Genomic DNA, 16,908 nt, shown 5'->3' with positions numbered 1-16,908 from the left:
CATTATAAAGCTTCAAGGCTGAGGCAGGAACTTGGACTTTAATCTCCGACACCTCCTTCTCCTTCCTGGACCTCTCCATCTCCATCTCTGGTAACTGCCTCGAAACTGAGATCTATTTCAAGCTCACTGACTCCCACAGCTACCTAGATGGCACTGCCTCTCTCCCACCCTCCTGCAAGAACGCGATCCCCCACTCCCAGTTCCTCCACCTCCACCACATCTGCTCCCAAGATGGAGCATTCCACTCCTGGACATCCCAGATGTCCTCCTGTTTTAAGGACCGCAACTTCCCCTCTCTGGTGATCAAAATGGTCCTCAACTGCATCTCTTGCATTTCTTGCACTTCTGTCCTCAAACACCCTTCTCCCCAACAAAAATAAAGGCAGAATCCTCCTTGTCTTCGCATATCGCCCTACCAACGTCTGCATCCAGCGTATCATTCTCCACTACTTCTGCAACCTACAATATGACCCCAAGACCGAAGAGATATATTTCCCTCTCCACCCCTATATGTCTTTCGTTGGGATCGCTCACTCCGTGGCTTTCTTGTCCACTCCACAATCCCCACTTTCATCACCACACCTGGCACCTTTCCCTGCAACCACAAGAAGTGCTACACTTGGGGGTTCACTTGTACATCTGCCAACATGGTCTACTATATCTGCTGCTCCTGATGTGGCCTTCTTTACATCGGTGAGACCAAGCGTAGACTTGGAGTCCTTTTTGTAGAGCATCTGCACTCTGTACGCCATAAACGACAACACCTTCCAGTCGCCATTAACTCTGCCTCCCACTCCCTGGGTCGCATGTCCATCCTGGACCTCACAATGACACCACATGCAAACTAGAGGAGCAACACCTCGTGTTCTGCTTCGGGAGTCTACAGCCTGATGGCCTAAACACACAATTGACCAGTTTTAAAATCTCCCCACCCCCAGCTTCATCCCATGTAAAAGCCTCCCTGTCATCCCCGCCTCCTTGACCTGACTCAACCTATCCTCCACCTATCCGCTATTCTCATCCCGACCACTGCCTACATGCACTCGCCTATCACCATCCCACCTATCTTCCCCAGCCCCATCCCTCCTCTCGCTATTTGTTTCTAAGCTTCCTTCCCTTTCACCATTTCTGAAGAAGGACCCTGACCTGAAATGTCAACTTGCCTGCTCCTCTGATGCTGCCCAGCCTGCTGTGCTCTTCCAACTCCACACTGGATTGTCTCTGACTCCAGCAACGGCTGTTCTTGCTGTCTCGAGGGTAGTGGTTTTCAACCAGTGTGCTACAAAATTTTCAGGAAGCAACGCTGCCTTACCCGAGTGTCAATGTCGTCTGTATATTCAATCTCTCTCAGAGCCTTGGTGTTTATTATTGAATGGAGTATCTGCTGACACCAGGCATCTCTAGGCCTCCAGAGCCTCTTATGCATAGATTTCCATCACCGAATTTTAGTGCCACTTTTATGCAGATTTGTTACTGTGAGTGCAGGAGAAGGGAAATCCACTTGATTATGCAGCCTGTTTTGTGCATGTGTAGGACCAAACATTCAGTATGAGTATATGTAATGATCGTGTATCATATATTTGATATGACCAGAAACTGTGTATACACAGTAAAGTGTGCACTTGAAGCGACTGCTGAACTGGCCTGCCTGCCTAAATATGTTTTCATGTTAACACAGACTTTAACGTGAATATTTTCGGAAGTGTTTTTTTAATCCATGCAATTGACCTAAGTCTTAGATTCAAAAAAGATGCTTCTTGTTGAAAGATGTGATTCTTCTAATTCAGTCAATGAAACATTTGAAACCCAGTGTAAAGAAAGCAAGAACTGTTCAAGGACAGTATAATAAGAGCTTTGTGGCCTATGGATTTTCATGGACAGGAGGTTGGCCCTTACCTGAATGTACCATCTGCAGAGAAGTTATCGAATACTACGATGGTATTAAGTAAGTTAACATAGCATTTACAGACAAAGCAGCCATCTCATGCAAACAATCATATTCAATACTTCAAGAGCATATCAAGAAGCATAACACCAAGCAGGTCCAAAGTCTGATGGGTAAAGTTCAAGAGGCTAGATACCTGGTGCCTGAGCTTGTAGCAAAATCAAAGAAGGCCCTGTACCAATGCCAAAATGTTAATCATGCCTGCTTGTAAAAAAAGTTGTAGGAGCTAATGCTGCAAAAAAGATCAGTGAAATTCCACTCTCTGATAATACAGTTAAATGGCGAATTGATGACATGACAGCTGATATTGAAGAGATGCTGTAAGAGAAGTTAGCGATGAATGGGAAGTTTGCTTTGCAAATTGATGAGTCCACCGATACAAGCAAACACTTTCAGTATGTTGATGGGAACATTAAGGCGATGGATTTGAAAGATCACAGCTTTTGATCCTTCTTTGACTTATTGTATGCGCTATGTTGCAAACTTTTCCAGTAAGCCTGTAGCCACAGTAAATAAAGTAAATACGCCATTTATGAGCAACCAATACATATGAAAAAAAAATGAATGTGCCATGGAATTGTTTGTCTCATTGAAGTGTGCCTTGATTTTGAAAAGATTGGGAACCACTGCTCTAGGGTTGAGAATTCCGTAGATTTAAAACCTATCATGTGAAGAAATTTTTCTCATCTCACTATAAGATGATTGGCCTCATTTTCTGAGACTGTGCCCCCATGTTCTAGCTTCCCTCTTCCCCATCTGGAGAAACAACCTTTCAGTGTCTACCCTGTCATGTGCCTGATGTCCTTTCTTTTAAGGAAATCATGAATTCTGAAGGTACTGTGAAGGAACCTTGGTGATTTGCTGCATCATGTATATAGTGTACTTTGCAGCTGCAGTTCATTTCTGGTGGAGGGAGTTAATGTTTAAGGCAGTGGATGAAGTCGTCGGCTTTGTTCTGGACTGTGTCCAGCCTCTTGAGTGTTTTTGGAGCTGGATTTGCTCAGGCAAGTTGAGAATATTCCATTATATTTCGCTACATTTATACCACGGAGGGTCGTCAAATTGCTTCAATAAATCACTTGTGTAAAGACCATATCTAGTTATTTTTCTGTTTTGTTGATTGTGGACTGAAATGGAAAAAGGATTTTTAAAAACCAAGTATAATGGAAGGGTATAATGCGCATTTTAAAAGTGATTTACTGAAACTTATTGGACATGTGTTCACACTGCTGCTTTCCTCAACCAGTGAGGAGGCTAATTACAGACAAGCTGACACCAAAGGGTGTGTACAAAGTGAGATTTTGGCGGGTGATAAGTAGAGCTGGTTTGTAGAGTTGTGACCAGTTGTTGATGACAGAAGTCATTAGCTTGCTAACAACTATATGATTGAGTCCTGGGCAGTGTTGGCTCTAAACTATACAGTAATGCATACATGTCATCATGTCAATCAGGGCATTTATGTCACTGCGGCACATAGGCTTCAAAGCCCCACACAGCGAGTAAGAAAATTTAGAGGGTCCCTAGTCCTGGGTAGCTGAATAGCTTGTGAGCGTCAAAGAGATGGCAAGATACCTTTGGACCTCCTGACAGGAGGTGGTGTGTCTCTCCTGCAGTAAAAATAAATCTGAAGCCCAAAGAAGACAGTTTTTTTTTCTTTCGCTGGTTGTTTAAAAACTGTTGGTTTGAACCAATTAATTAAATGCTATATAATTTGTGAGCTGGCACCTCTGGGCCTTCTACAAGTGAGTAAAAAGTACCTGGAGAAGTGGAATGGAACAGCAGAAATTCCTGACAAGCAAAAGAACCCTGTGAACAGGGGCCATTGAACTCCCTTCCAGTAATTTTTCTCTCCACTATAACACCAAAGTTTCGTGTTTGTGTGTGTGTGTGTGTATGTACTAGGAAACTTTAATAAGGGGTTAGAGTTCATAGTTGTTTATCTATTATTAGAATCTATTAATTTATTATAAGTAATAACTCTTGTTAAAAGCATGCTTTCTGAATCTCAGCTTTTAAAACAAAAGCAGATAAACTGGGGGATTTTGTGTACTTTGATAAAATCGTTAACTTTTGTGATAAATCCTAGAATGTGAAGGCCGAATTTCAAGTGTGCTACTGAGTGCAACATGATGCCTGGTGCAGAATACTGAGACTCTGGTCTGCGCTTCATACAGTCATAGATTCACGCAGCACGAGAATGGCCCTTTGATCCACTGAGTTTACACTGATGTAACTATCACTACAGTGTGCTAACTCCCAATTTCCTGCACGTCATTGAATCCCGACAATGTGGAAACAGGCCACTCCGCCCATTGAGTCCATATCGACTCTCCAAAGAGAATGCCTCCCCAACCCTGGAACTCTGCAGTTCCCATGGCTAACCCACCTAGCCTACTATTCCAGGACACTTTGGGCAATTTAGCATGGCCAAAGCGCGGCACGGTGGCTCAGTGGTTCGCACTGTAGCCTCACAGCGCCAGGGACCCAGGTTCGATTCCAGCCTCGGGCAACTGTCTGTGTGCAGTTTGCACGTTCTCCCTGTGTCTGCGTGGGTTTCCTCCGGGTGCTCTGGTTTCCTCCCACAGTCCAAAGATGTGCAGACTAGGTGGATTGGCCATGCTAAATTGCCCATAGTGTTCATGCGTGTGTGCTTTACAGGGGGTTAGGTCTGGATGGGATGCTGCATGGGGCGGTGTGGACTTGTTGGGCCGAAGGGCCTGTTTCCACACTGTAGGGAATCTAATCTAAAAGCACCTAGCCTGCACATCTTTGGACTGTGGAAGGAAACCGGAGCACCCGGAGGAAACCTATGCAGACACAGAGAGAGTGTGCAAAGGTAGTTGCCCAAAGGTGGAATCAAACCTGGGTCCCTGGCATTGTGAGGCTGCAGTGCTAACCACTGAGCCACTGTGCCTCAGTTGTCCCATAGCCTGGAAAGTTGTGACATTTGAAGTGCTCATCTGAATATTTTTTTAAAGTTATAAGGCTCCTGGCCTCCACTATCTTCACTGGTAGTGCATTCCAGATTCCCACCACCCGTTGAGTGAAAAAGATTTTTTCCAAATCCTATCTGAATCTCCTGCCCCTTGCCCTAAAATTATGCTTTCACGTGATCGACCCCTCAATTAAGGTGAACAGCTGCTCTCTATTCAGCCTGTCCATACCCCTCATAATCTTCTACACCTCAATTAACACTTCAACCCCTCAGTCTTCTTTGCTGTGAAGAAAACAATCCAAGCCTATCTAGTCTCTCCTTACAGCTCCGTTTCTCCATCCCAGGCAACATCGTGGTGAGCCTCCTCTGTACACCCCCTAGTGCTATCACATCCTTCCCACAGTGAGGTGACCAGGACTGCACACAGTACAGCAGCAGTATTTATATGGTTAGTCCATTTATGTTTTCAGTTAATGATGACCCTCAGTATGTTAAATGTGGTGCATTTGACAATTGTAATTGAACGTCAAGGAGAAGTGTCTAGATTTTTGACAAGTTGAAGATACTCATTACCTGGCATTTGTCTGGTGCATTTACCACTCGCCACCTGTCAGCTAAAGATTTGATATTGTTTGCTGCACAGGGAGTTCTCCAATAATGTGATGATTGCATTCTTGAGTGACCTTGCGCTATAGAAAATTGCCATCGAAAATCGCATTATAGGAAATCGCAATAGAAAATTGTTATACCTGTACGGCAGAAAGCTTGCATTATCCAAATAGCGTCCACTATTCATCAATCATATTACAGCAAATTTGTGTTCACGAAACACATATTTTAACAAAACTATCTGTATATTTCATACATATTTCTACCACTGTTTCATTTCTGAAGAACTGTTAATACGACTGAATACTGTGCAATCAACAGCAAATATCCTACTGAGCTTGCAATGGAAAAAGGGCATCTGAAGATCGTTGGTCTAGAAGTTTCTACAAGCTTGACCTGAGATTGAGCTGATTGGTTTCCATATCAGCCATGTGATTCCACTATTGCTTGATGGAATAAGGCCATTTATCCAATTGTGCCTGTCCTGCTCTTTGAAAGATCTATACAATTTCCAACCATAACCTAGAAGGACAAGGATAGCATGCACATGGAAACACGACCAGTTGTAAGTTCCCATCCAGCACACCATCCTACATGGAGTTATATTGTCATTCCTACACTGTCATTGTGTCGTAATCCTGGAAATTCCATCCTAATGGCAGAGTGGCTGTGGCTACAATACTAAGGATTGCAGCAGTTCAAGAAGACAGCTCAGCATCACTTTCTCGAGGGCAATTTTGAGATGAACAAAAGCTGGCCTAGCTGGTGTGACTTTCCATAAATGAATTCTAAAAAACCTCAGGTACCCTGCTCCTTCCCCATAATCTTGAAGATTGTTCCTTATTCAGTGTATATCAAATTCACTTTTGAAAGTTGCTATTTAATTGGCTTCCTCTATCCTGTCAGGCAGAGCTTTCCAGATCATAACAATTTTGCTGCAACAAACTTTTTCTCCTCAGCTGATCCGCTGGATCTTTTGTCTATTAACTTGAATCTGTGTCTTCTGATTATCTATTCCTCTGCTGCTGGAAACAGTTTTTCATTATCAGCTCTAAGAAAAGCCTTGATTTTGGACACCTCTATTAGCATTCCCCCTAACCTTCTCTGCTGTCAGGAGAATGCTCCCAGTTTCTCAAGTCTCTCCATCTCACTGAAACTTTTCATCCTGGGATTTTGCATCAACTTGCCTCTTCACACTCCGAAATTTCTAAACATCCTTCCAAGAGTATGGTGTCCCTCAGGGTTGGATACTGCAAGCCTGACCAATGATTTTTTTTGTATTGCATGCAATAATTGATGTTGTTGCAAAACTTTATGGATTTTGTACTCTTTGATACTGTTTAAAAAGCTGAGATTTTGTATATGTTTATAGATTTGTTTTAACTTGTTTTACCAGTCTTAATGATTGTATGCATAGATCCCCAATTAAGATGCCATGTTTATAACCAACATTGTTCTGGATGTGAGTTTGCTCACTGAGCTGGAAGGTTAGTTTTCAGACATTTCGTCACCATTCTAGGTAACATCATCAGTGAGCCTCCGACGAAGCGCTGGTGTTATGTCCCGCTTTCTATTTACCTGGTTAGGTTTCCTTGGGTTGGTGATGTTATTTCCTGCGTTGGTGATGTCATTTCCTGTTCTTTTTCTCAGGGGATGGTAGATTGATTTGGAGCCAATGTGTTTGTTGATGGAGTTCTGGTTGGAATGCCATGCTTCTAGGAATTCTCGTGCATGTCTCTGTTTGGCTTGTCCCCCCACCCCCACCCCGAGAAAAAGAACAGGAAATGACATCACCAACACAGGAAATGACATCACCAACCCAAGGAAACCTAACCAGATAAATAGAAAGCGGGACATAACACCAGCGCTTCGTCGGAGACTCACTGATGATGTTACCTAGAATGGTGACGAAACGTCTGAAAACTAACCTTCCAGCTCAGCGAGCAAACTCACATCCAGAACCTTAACCTGAGCTACAAATCTTCTCAAAACTCACTAGAACCAACATTGTTATAAAATTGAAACCTGCAAAACCATTTTACTTAAAATTCCTCTGAAATTTAGAACCCATCTAACAATGTAGCACTCCCTCAGTACTATACCCCTGACAGCACAGTGCTCCCTCAGTATTCCTCCTCCAACAATGCAGTGCTCTTTCAGTACTGCCATTCTTACCATACATCTCTGCTTGGCCCTGCCCATGACAGTGCAGGTTTTCCTCAATACCACTCTTCTCTTATTGCAGCAATTCCTCAGTATTACCTTAGCTGATAGTGCATCTGTCCCTCAGCAATGCCCTTCTAACAATACCGCTCCCTCTCTATAGTGCCCCCCATTAGTGCAACACATCTTCAGTACTGACCTCCATAGTATAGCATAGTATTAGAAGAACCAAAGACACATACACCAGACACCATCAACCTCATCAGCAAGGACAACATCATCAAGCTGGTGGACCTATGCCTCACCACCCACTTCACTTTCAATAACAAAACCTACAGTCAAACCAACGGTAGACCCATGGGGTCTCCGATATCAGGGTTCTTAGCAGAGGCAGTAATGCAGAGACTCGAACAAACAGCTCTGCCAATCATCCAACCCAAACTTTGGGTCCGCTACGTGGATGACATCTTTGTCATCACTGAACAAAACAAATTAGAGGAAACCTTCAAGACCATCAATAATACCCTTTACTGGCAGAACATTCACAAAAGAGGAGGAAAACAACAACAAACTGCCATTCCTAAATGTCACAGTAGAGCGAACAGCCAATGGGGAACTTCAAACCAGCGTCTACAGGAAAACAACACATACGGACCAAATACCGAACTACAGGAGCAACCATCCCAACACCCACAAATGAAGCTGCATTAGAACATTATTCCAACGAGCCACCACACACTGCAGCACAGAGGAACTACGCAGAGCAGAAGAAAATCACCTATACAGCGTATTCAAAAAGAACGGGTATCCAATGAAAACAGTCCGCCAATTCCTCAGCAACGAACCCAAACAAACAGACAAAACGGGCTCAGAAACCATAACCACTCTCCCCTACATCAAAGACATTTCCGAAATGACTGCCAGACTACTCGGACCTCTTGGCATCAGGGTAGCCCACAAACCCACCAACACACTAAAACAGCAGCTAATGAACTTGAAAGACCCTATACAGACAACAAACAAAACAAACGTCATCTACAAAATACCTTGCAAGAGCTGTGACAAACAGGCAAAAAGCTAGCCACCAGGATACATGAACATCAACTAGCCTCAAAACGACATGACCCACTATCACTCGTATCCCTACATACAGATGAGGAAGGACACCACTTTGACTGGGACAACACATCCATCCTAGGACAAGCCAAACAGAGACACGCACGAGAATTCCTAGAAGCATGGCATTCCAACTGGAACTCCATCAACAAACACATTGATTTGGAGCCAATCTACCATCCCCTGAGAAAAAGAACAGGAAATGACATCACCAATGCAGGAAATGACATCACCAACCCAAGGAAACCTAAACCGATAAATAGAAAGCGGGACATAACACCAGCGCTTCGTCGGAGGCTCACTGATGATGTTGCCTAGAATGGTGACGAAACATCTGAAAACGAACCTTCCAGCTCAGCGAGCAAACTCACATCCAGAAACTCAACCTGAGCTACAAATCTTCTCAAAACTCGCTAGTACAGCACTCCTTTAGTACTGCCCTTCTGATGATACAGCTCTCTCCCAATACTGTCCCTCCAACAGTGCCACACTCCCACAGTGTTGTCGTTCTGGAAATGTAGTGTTCCCTCACTATTGACTCTCCAACAGCCTGATTTTCCTTTGAACTGCCCATTTGAGCATGTATTGCTCCTTTGAACAGTGGACTACTAGGCTGGATATTTGTGCTCCTTTCTCTGCTGCTGTGGATCTTGAACCTGCAACATTATAAAGCAGACATGTGTACTACAGACCAAACCAATGTGTAAATTTACGCTGCTATCTTGTTTTACCCAACAGTCCTCCTCTTGATAAAATACAAGTGTAATCATGGTGATATGTTCTTCCTGTGCTATGTTGTAAACCATGAAAGCTTCACTTGTCCCTCACCATGTACAGGAAGGATGTGCAGCTCAGCTACTGGCCAACCGCATTTCATAGCTGCAGCTTTTTAAAAATTCACTTGTGGTATGTGGGGTGTTGCTGGCTAGCCAGCCAACATTTATTGTCTATCCCTAGTTGCACTTGACAACGTGGTGGTGAGCTGGCTTCTTGAACTGCTGCAGTCCACATGCCTTAGGTAGACGCACCACACCATAAGGGAGGGAATTCAGGATTTTGACCCAGTAACAGTAAAAGAACAATGATGTATTTCCAAGTCAATTGGTGAGTGGCTTACAGGGTAACGTACAGTGGTGGTGTTCCCATGTATCTGCTACCCTTCCAGATGGAAGTGGTCATAGATTTGGAAGGTGCTGTCTAAAGATCGTTGGTGAATTTCTGCAGTGCATCTTGTAGATAGTGCACACTGCTGCTGCTGAACGTCAGTGGTGGAGGGAGCAGATGCTTGTGGATGTGGTGCCAGTCAGGTGGGCTTCTTTGTCCTGGATGGTATCAAGCTTCTTGAGTGTTGTGGAGCTCCAGTCATTCAGGCTAGTGGGGAGTATTCCATCACACTCCTGACTTGTGCCTTGTGAACAGACTTTGGGGAGTCAGGAGGTGAATTCATTACTGCAGTATTCCTAGCCTCTGACCTGCTCTTGTAGCCAGTGCATTTATATTATGAGTCTAGTTCGATTTCTGGTCAGTGACCTCTGACGATGATGATAGTAGGCAATTCCACGATGATAATGTCATTGAATGTCAAGGAAAAGTGGTCAGATTATCTTTTATTGGAGATCATCATTGCCTGGCATTTATGTGGTAGGTGAATTCACTGGGGAGCATCTGTGATGCTGAGAATGTCAGGATAGCACGTTCATTGAGGTGTGCGCACTGCAGGTGAAGATTGCCAAACAGAAAGGGAATCTGTGATGATCAGGCAGAATAGAGGAAGGCAGGTAGTGGAGGAGTGCCCAGTGTCTTTCCTTTTTTTGCTGATATACCATTTTGGGTACTGTTGGGACTGTGTAGGGAAAGCACTGGGAGCTAACTTCATGGAACTACAGCTTGGACTGCTGCACAAGAAGGGAGCAAGAAGAATGGCAGGGTCATAATGGTAGGGGTGAGGTATATCCCAGACTGTTGAGTGAGACAAGGGAGGAAATAGCAGAGGCATTGACATTAATCTTCAATTCCTCTCTGGCTACAGGAGATGTACCAGAGGACTGGAGGACAGTTGATGTGGCACTGTTGTTCAAAAAGGAGCAAGCATGAGGTAAATCAGGAAACTATAGGCCAGTTAGTCTAACCTCTGTGGTAAAGAAACTATTGGAAGCAGTCTTGAGGGACAGTAATAATCATCAGCATGGTTTTGTTGAGGGGAGTTAATGAGCATAGAGTTGTACAACATTGGAAGCAGACCCTTTAGTCCAACTTGCCCATGCCAACCAGGCAGCCTAAATTAATCTTGTCTCATTTGCCAACATTTGGCCCATGTCCCTCTAACTGCTTCCTATTCATGTCCCCATCCAGATGCCTTTTACATGTTGTCATTGTGACAGCCTCCACCACTTCCTCTGGCAGCTCATTCCTTCGGTCCCTTGTAAATCTTACCCCTCTCACCTTAAACCTATGCCGTCTAGTTTTGGATTCCTTTACCCTGGAGAAAAGACCCTGGGTATTCATTCTATCCACACCCCTCATGATTTTATAAACTTCTATAAGGTCACTTTGGCAGCCATTGATGCTCCAGGGAAAATAGCCCCAGCCTATTCAGCCTCTCCCTATACTCAAACCCTCCAACCCTGGCAACGTCCTTGTAAATCTTTTCTAAACCCTTTCAAGTTTCATAATATCCTTCCTATAGCAGGGAGACCAGAATGAAATGTGGTATTCCAAAAGTGGCCTTACCAATGTCCTGTGCAGCTGCAACATGACCTCCCAATGCCCGTACTCAATGCACTGACCAATAAAGACAAGTGTACCCAATGTTTGTCCAATTTGAGTGATTTTTGAAGAGGTAACCAGGCGTATAGCTGAGGGCAATGCATTCACCATCATCTACTTGGACTTAAGCAACATTTTTGATAAGGTCCTGCATGGGACACTGATAGTGAAGGTAAGAGCTTGTGGGATCCAAGAAAATTTGCCAAATTGAGTACAAAAATGGCTGAGTGGCAGGAGCAGAGGGTGATGGTCAAGGGCTAATTTTTCACTGGAAGAGTTTCCAGTGAAGTTCATTTGGGGTCTGTGTTGGGACCCATGCTGATTGTGGTATATATGAAAGATATAGAAGTGATTGTACATGGTTGATCAGAATGTTTGCTGATGATATGAAAGTTGGTGGTGTGATAAATAGTGAGGAAGACAGCTTTGGTTACATGAGGATTTCAATGGGCAGAGCAGTGGCAAATGGAATTCAGTCTGGCTAAGTGCAAGATGATGCACTTAGGCAGAACAAACAGGGCAGGGGAATACATTGAAGAATGGTAGGACTCTGAGAAATGTTGAAAAGCAGAGGGATCTTGGAGTGAATCTTGGTCAAGTCGTAATGAAGTCATATGGAATACTTGCCTTTATTAGCCAAGGCGTAGAGTTTAAGAGCCGAGATGTTGTGCCGGAACTGCATAAAACATTGGTTAGACCACAGCTGGTGTATTGTGTGCAGTTCTGGAATCCACGTTATTGGAGTGATGTGATTGCACTCGAGAGTGTGCAATGGTGATTCACCTGGATGTTGTCTGGGTTAGAGAGTTTCAGTTATGAGGAAATATTGGATAGACTGGATTGTTTTCATTGGAGCAGAAGAGGCTAAGGGGGGCATGACTGAATTGTCTAGAATTATGTGAGGTATAGACAGGGTTGATGAGAAAAACATTTCTCCTTAGTGGAGGAATCAGTGACTGGGGACATGGATTTAAGGTGAGGGGATGTGAGGAAAAATTTTTTCACCGAGCGGGTGGTGTGAGTCTCGAACTCACTGCCTGTAAGGACAGTAGAGGCATGTGGTTAGTTAGCTCAGTTGGCTGGACAGTTGGTTTGTGATGCAGAGTGATGCCGACAGCATAGGTTCAATTCTACATCGTCTGAGGTTACTGTGAAGGACTTTGTTTCTCAACATTTTTTTTGTTTGAGGTGACCTTCAGGTTAAACCACCACCAAATCCTTTCTGGAATGAGAGAGCAGCCCTGTGGTTTGCTAGGACTATTACAACTTTACCTGTGCCTTTTGATAGAGGCAGAAACCCCCATAGCATTTTAAGAAGTATTTAGATGTGTACTTGCAATGCAATCAACAGAGCAGAGGTTACGAGTGTCAGGTTCCTAGGAGTGACGATAACTGGCAACCTGCCCTGGATTTCCCACGTAGATGTAACGCTCAAGAAGGCACAACAATGCCTCTTCTTCCTCAGGCATCTCAGGAAGTTTAGCATGTCCAAAAGATCCTCACCAACTTTTAAGGATGCACCATAGAAAGCATATTATCCAGGTGCATAATGGCCTGGTATGGCAACTGCTCTGCCCAGGGCCATAAGATACCACAGAACGTTGTGTGCACAGTCGAGACCATCACAAGAGCCAACTTTCCACTCATGATTCCATTTACACCTCTAATTGCCACAGAAAGACTGCCATCATCATCAGAGATCCATTCCACCATGGTACTGCTTCCTCCAACCTCTTCTGTCAGATAGAAGATACAGAAGCTTGAACACACGTACCTGCAGGTTCAAGAACAGCTTCTTCCCCACTGTTATTAGACTGATACATGGACTTCCTACTTTCAAGTAATGTTGATCTTGCCTTACGCATGTGTCTGATGTAATTTGTATGCCTCATTCTGTCTAAGTCTTTTTCACCCTATGATCTGTATGTCGTTGCTTATTATGATCAGCCTGTACTGCCCTCAAAGCTTTTCACTGTACTTAGGTAGATGTGACAATAAATCAAATCAAATTGATGCCAAGGCATGCAAGGCTGTCGGCCAAATGCTGGAAAATGCAATTAGACTAGTTAGTGATAACGAAATGTGAGGCTCATCCAGCCTCACATTTTATTATCTTGGATTCTCCGGCATCTGCAGTTCCCATTATCACATTTCGTTATCTTGGATTCTCCAAAATCTGCAGTTCCCATTATCACTAGACTAGTTAGTGGTTGTTTTTGATCAGTGCAGACTCAAAGGCTAAAGGGCCTTTTTTATGCTATAGTCCTCAATGATTCTTTGATTGTAATTTGTTCATATACCATTTTCAGTCACATTTTCTTTGAGGTTTTCATGATGCGTTGTTAACGCATTGACAAAAAGAAAATAATTTTTTAAGCAGATCAGTTTATTTTTAAACGAAGTGTATTTTTCATGTGCATTTTGAGAACACATAGATCTTCAGCAATGGAGGACACAACTGCATTCAACACTTTTCTAAAAAATTAACATTCCCTTTTTGAGGTGTTGTATCAGTTCAGAATAATGTACAATTTTTAGGCACTAATTTTGTATTAAGACAGTGTCATCAAAGATTCTTTGCCTTTTGTTGGTCTCTAGAATATTGCTTTAACAAGCAAATTTCAAGAATATTTTTTCTGCATAAATTTTAATGTGAATTTCGTGAGTTATATTGCACAGTACCTAGTTATTAAGCATTATTTCATTTAGAATTTGGACTGCAGTAATGCAAAGCAAATAATTATTTTATATAATTTTGACTCTGTCTTTTGACAGAGGAATTCCTTCTTCTACTCCCCACTCATGTCTTCCATCCTTCTCTTGGTTCATCTCCAGAATGATTTGTCAACAATCCAAATTTGTGCAATTCACCCCCCCCCCCCCCCCCCCACCGCCTCCAAAGCACTCATTCACAGTTTATCCAGAGTTCAACTTCCAGAGCTCCAGTGTGCAGTTGTTCACATTTTACTCATAGCACCAATTGTTTCTGAATCAGGATGTGAAACTTCAGTTAGGATTCACAAGCCTGCTCTGTTATTTATGAGTTGTTGCTCAGCTGGCTGCAAAGAGGCTACAAGCTGAGAGTTCAGGTCTGTCTCCAGTGAATTGAGCAGAAATCGCAGGCCAAGGCTGAAGGATTGTTGCACTGCCAGAGGATTGGTACTTTGGATGCCGTTTGGCACTGCTTAAGTGCAAATCTGTCATTATTTCTATCTTTCCATTGGTACCAGCTCAGACTTCCCTGTATATGAATACTCAAGTGTGGCCTGGCCATATGCTTAGTTGTCATTAGTCTGATGATACAGTTACAACATTATCGATTAAGAAACTGGGCCACAAGTGAGGACCTTTGTAAAAAGCCAGTGGGAATGGAGGGGAAATTATTTTGGTGAGGGAATGGGGAACTGTAATGTTTGCAGCTTGTGTGCTTCTGCATTTGACCAGCATACAGTATTCATTTTTAGCCTCCTTCTGTCCGTGCTTGATTCTACAATTTTGCCTCCTTGCAATGAAAGCTGTCAGCTTATTTTTTGTATCAACAGCTGTGACTTCTTTTTATAGGTATTTTGCGAATGATAGTGGAAGTTTCAGTGTAGACTGGAACACCTGTAATTTACTCTGTGTTGTCAACATCAGGCACTCCCAGTGCAGGTATGATGAGGATCAATAAAGAGGTATAGATTACATTTAGGAAATTTTCAGCAATTACTGAAGGTCAGATGTATATTCTTTGCATTGTCAGTGTAAACATTCAAGAACTCCTTAAGAAGCTTGAGCACAAAAAAGCAAGGCAATTCTGGTATAGCACTGAGGCATTCGGCCCATTGATTCCATACTGACCCTCCGAGGAGCATCCCCACCCAGACCCACACTCCTACCCTATCTCTGTAACCCTCATTTCCAATGGCTTATCCACCTAACCTTCACACCTCTGGACACTATGGGCAATTTAACATGGCCAGTCCACCTAGCCTCTGACATCTTTGGACTGTGGGAGGAAAACTAAGAACCTGGATGAAGTCCACACAGACATGGACAGAATGTGCAGACTCCACACAGAGTCGCTGAAGGCTGGAATCGACCCCAGACTCCTGGCGCTGTGAGGCAGCAGTGTTAATCACTGAGGCACCGTGCTGCTCGAAAATCTCGTTCCCTGACCAGGAATCAAAGCCGGGCCTTGGTGGTGAAAGCACCAAATCCTAACCGCTAATCTACCCAGGAAGTGCCATTTCCAAGATAAGACATCAAGCTCAAGGCCTGCCCTTTTTGGGTGGATGTAAAGATCCCGTGACAATAATCAAGAGAAGAGCAGGAGCTTTTTAACATTCTGGCTAATATTTGTGAATCAGCATCACCAAAAATAAAGCATTATCTGTTCATTATCTTTTTGTGGAAGCTTGCTGCTTGAATGTTGACTGCTGCATTTCCTACATTACAGCACTTCAATAGAAATGCAAGCCTGCTTTTTGTCTGTCTTTATTTGTTTACGTTAGTGAATAATTTTGATTGAAACAGTAAATTTAACCTTCTTTTCTAGTTAAAGCAAGAATTTCCAGATCAAAGTATAACGTCGATTTGGCTGCATGTTTTTCAGTGTAAGGTTTAGACTGAATCTGAGTGGAATATGTGTTTGTGTGTGGTGTGGTATTTTACAGCCTGGCGGGGAATTTTAGTTGCTGTGGCAACATGTACTTTCATAGGTATGTTGTAATTTGGAGCTCATCTCACGGCTGATGATGAATAGCTTCCAGTCTTACTGCCCCTCATTGATGTGTATTGGAAACATTTGCAAGTTGGTAGTCAACTTGTTTGGCTGTTAAGTCCTGGAGTGGAACTTGCACCTGGACTTTCTGACTCAGATGCAGGGCTGTTACATACTGCACCACAAGACCACCTCATGTGTTTGAGTAGGCGAGGATCAACTCTCTTAAAGATGGTTTTGGGGAGTCTATTTTTAATGCTTATTTAGAGTCAGTTGTATAGCACGGAAACAGACCCTTTGACCCAACTTGTCCAAGCTGACCAGATATTCTAAAGTAATCTCATCCCATTGGCCAGCATTTCGCTAATTTGTTGTTAGGTTAAATGATGTGTTACTTAAGCCTCTTGGCTATTTTATTTAATTCGCTCAATTCAAACACCTGGCTAATTCAAAAGCATTTTAAGCAAACGTTAACTTTCAGTGAATAAGGGCAGGCTACAAATACATGTTTTGGCGTGAGGACATGGAAGAGGGTTGAGCAACTGAAGATGATAAAAAATTTCCAGTTTAATATTCCTTCCAGTTCATATCAAGCATTACTAAGTTTGTTATTTAGACAAGTTTTAGGCATGTTTTGACGTGATGTAACAATTTCAAAGATATTAGCCAATA

The 16,908-nt window shown here is 43.2% G+C and overlaps 1 protein-coding gene across 2 annotated transcripts in view; it reads left to right on the top strand.

Moving 5' to 3' along the window:
* Positions 1–16,908, top strand: part of ubac2 (UBA domain containing 2) — a 206,402-nt gene that overhangs the window by 29,834 nt on the left and 159,660 nt on the right. The window lies entirely within an intron of this gene.

Source organism: Stegostoma tigrinum, chromosome 6 (assembly GCF_030684315.1).
Source record: "Stegostoma tigrinum isolate sSteTig4 chromosome 6, sSteTig4.hap1, whole genome shotgun sequence".
In the NCBI taxonomy this organism is placed as follows: domain Eukaryota; kingdom Metazoa; phylum Chordata; class Chondrichthyes; order Orectolobiformes; family Stegostomatidae; genus Stegostoma; species Stegostoma tigrinum.
The sequence above is the reverse complement of the archived record's forward strand: the minus strand, read 5'-3'. Positions and strand labels throughout refer to the sequence as shown.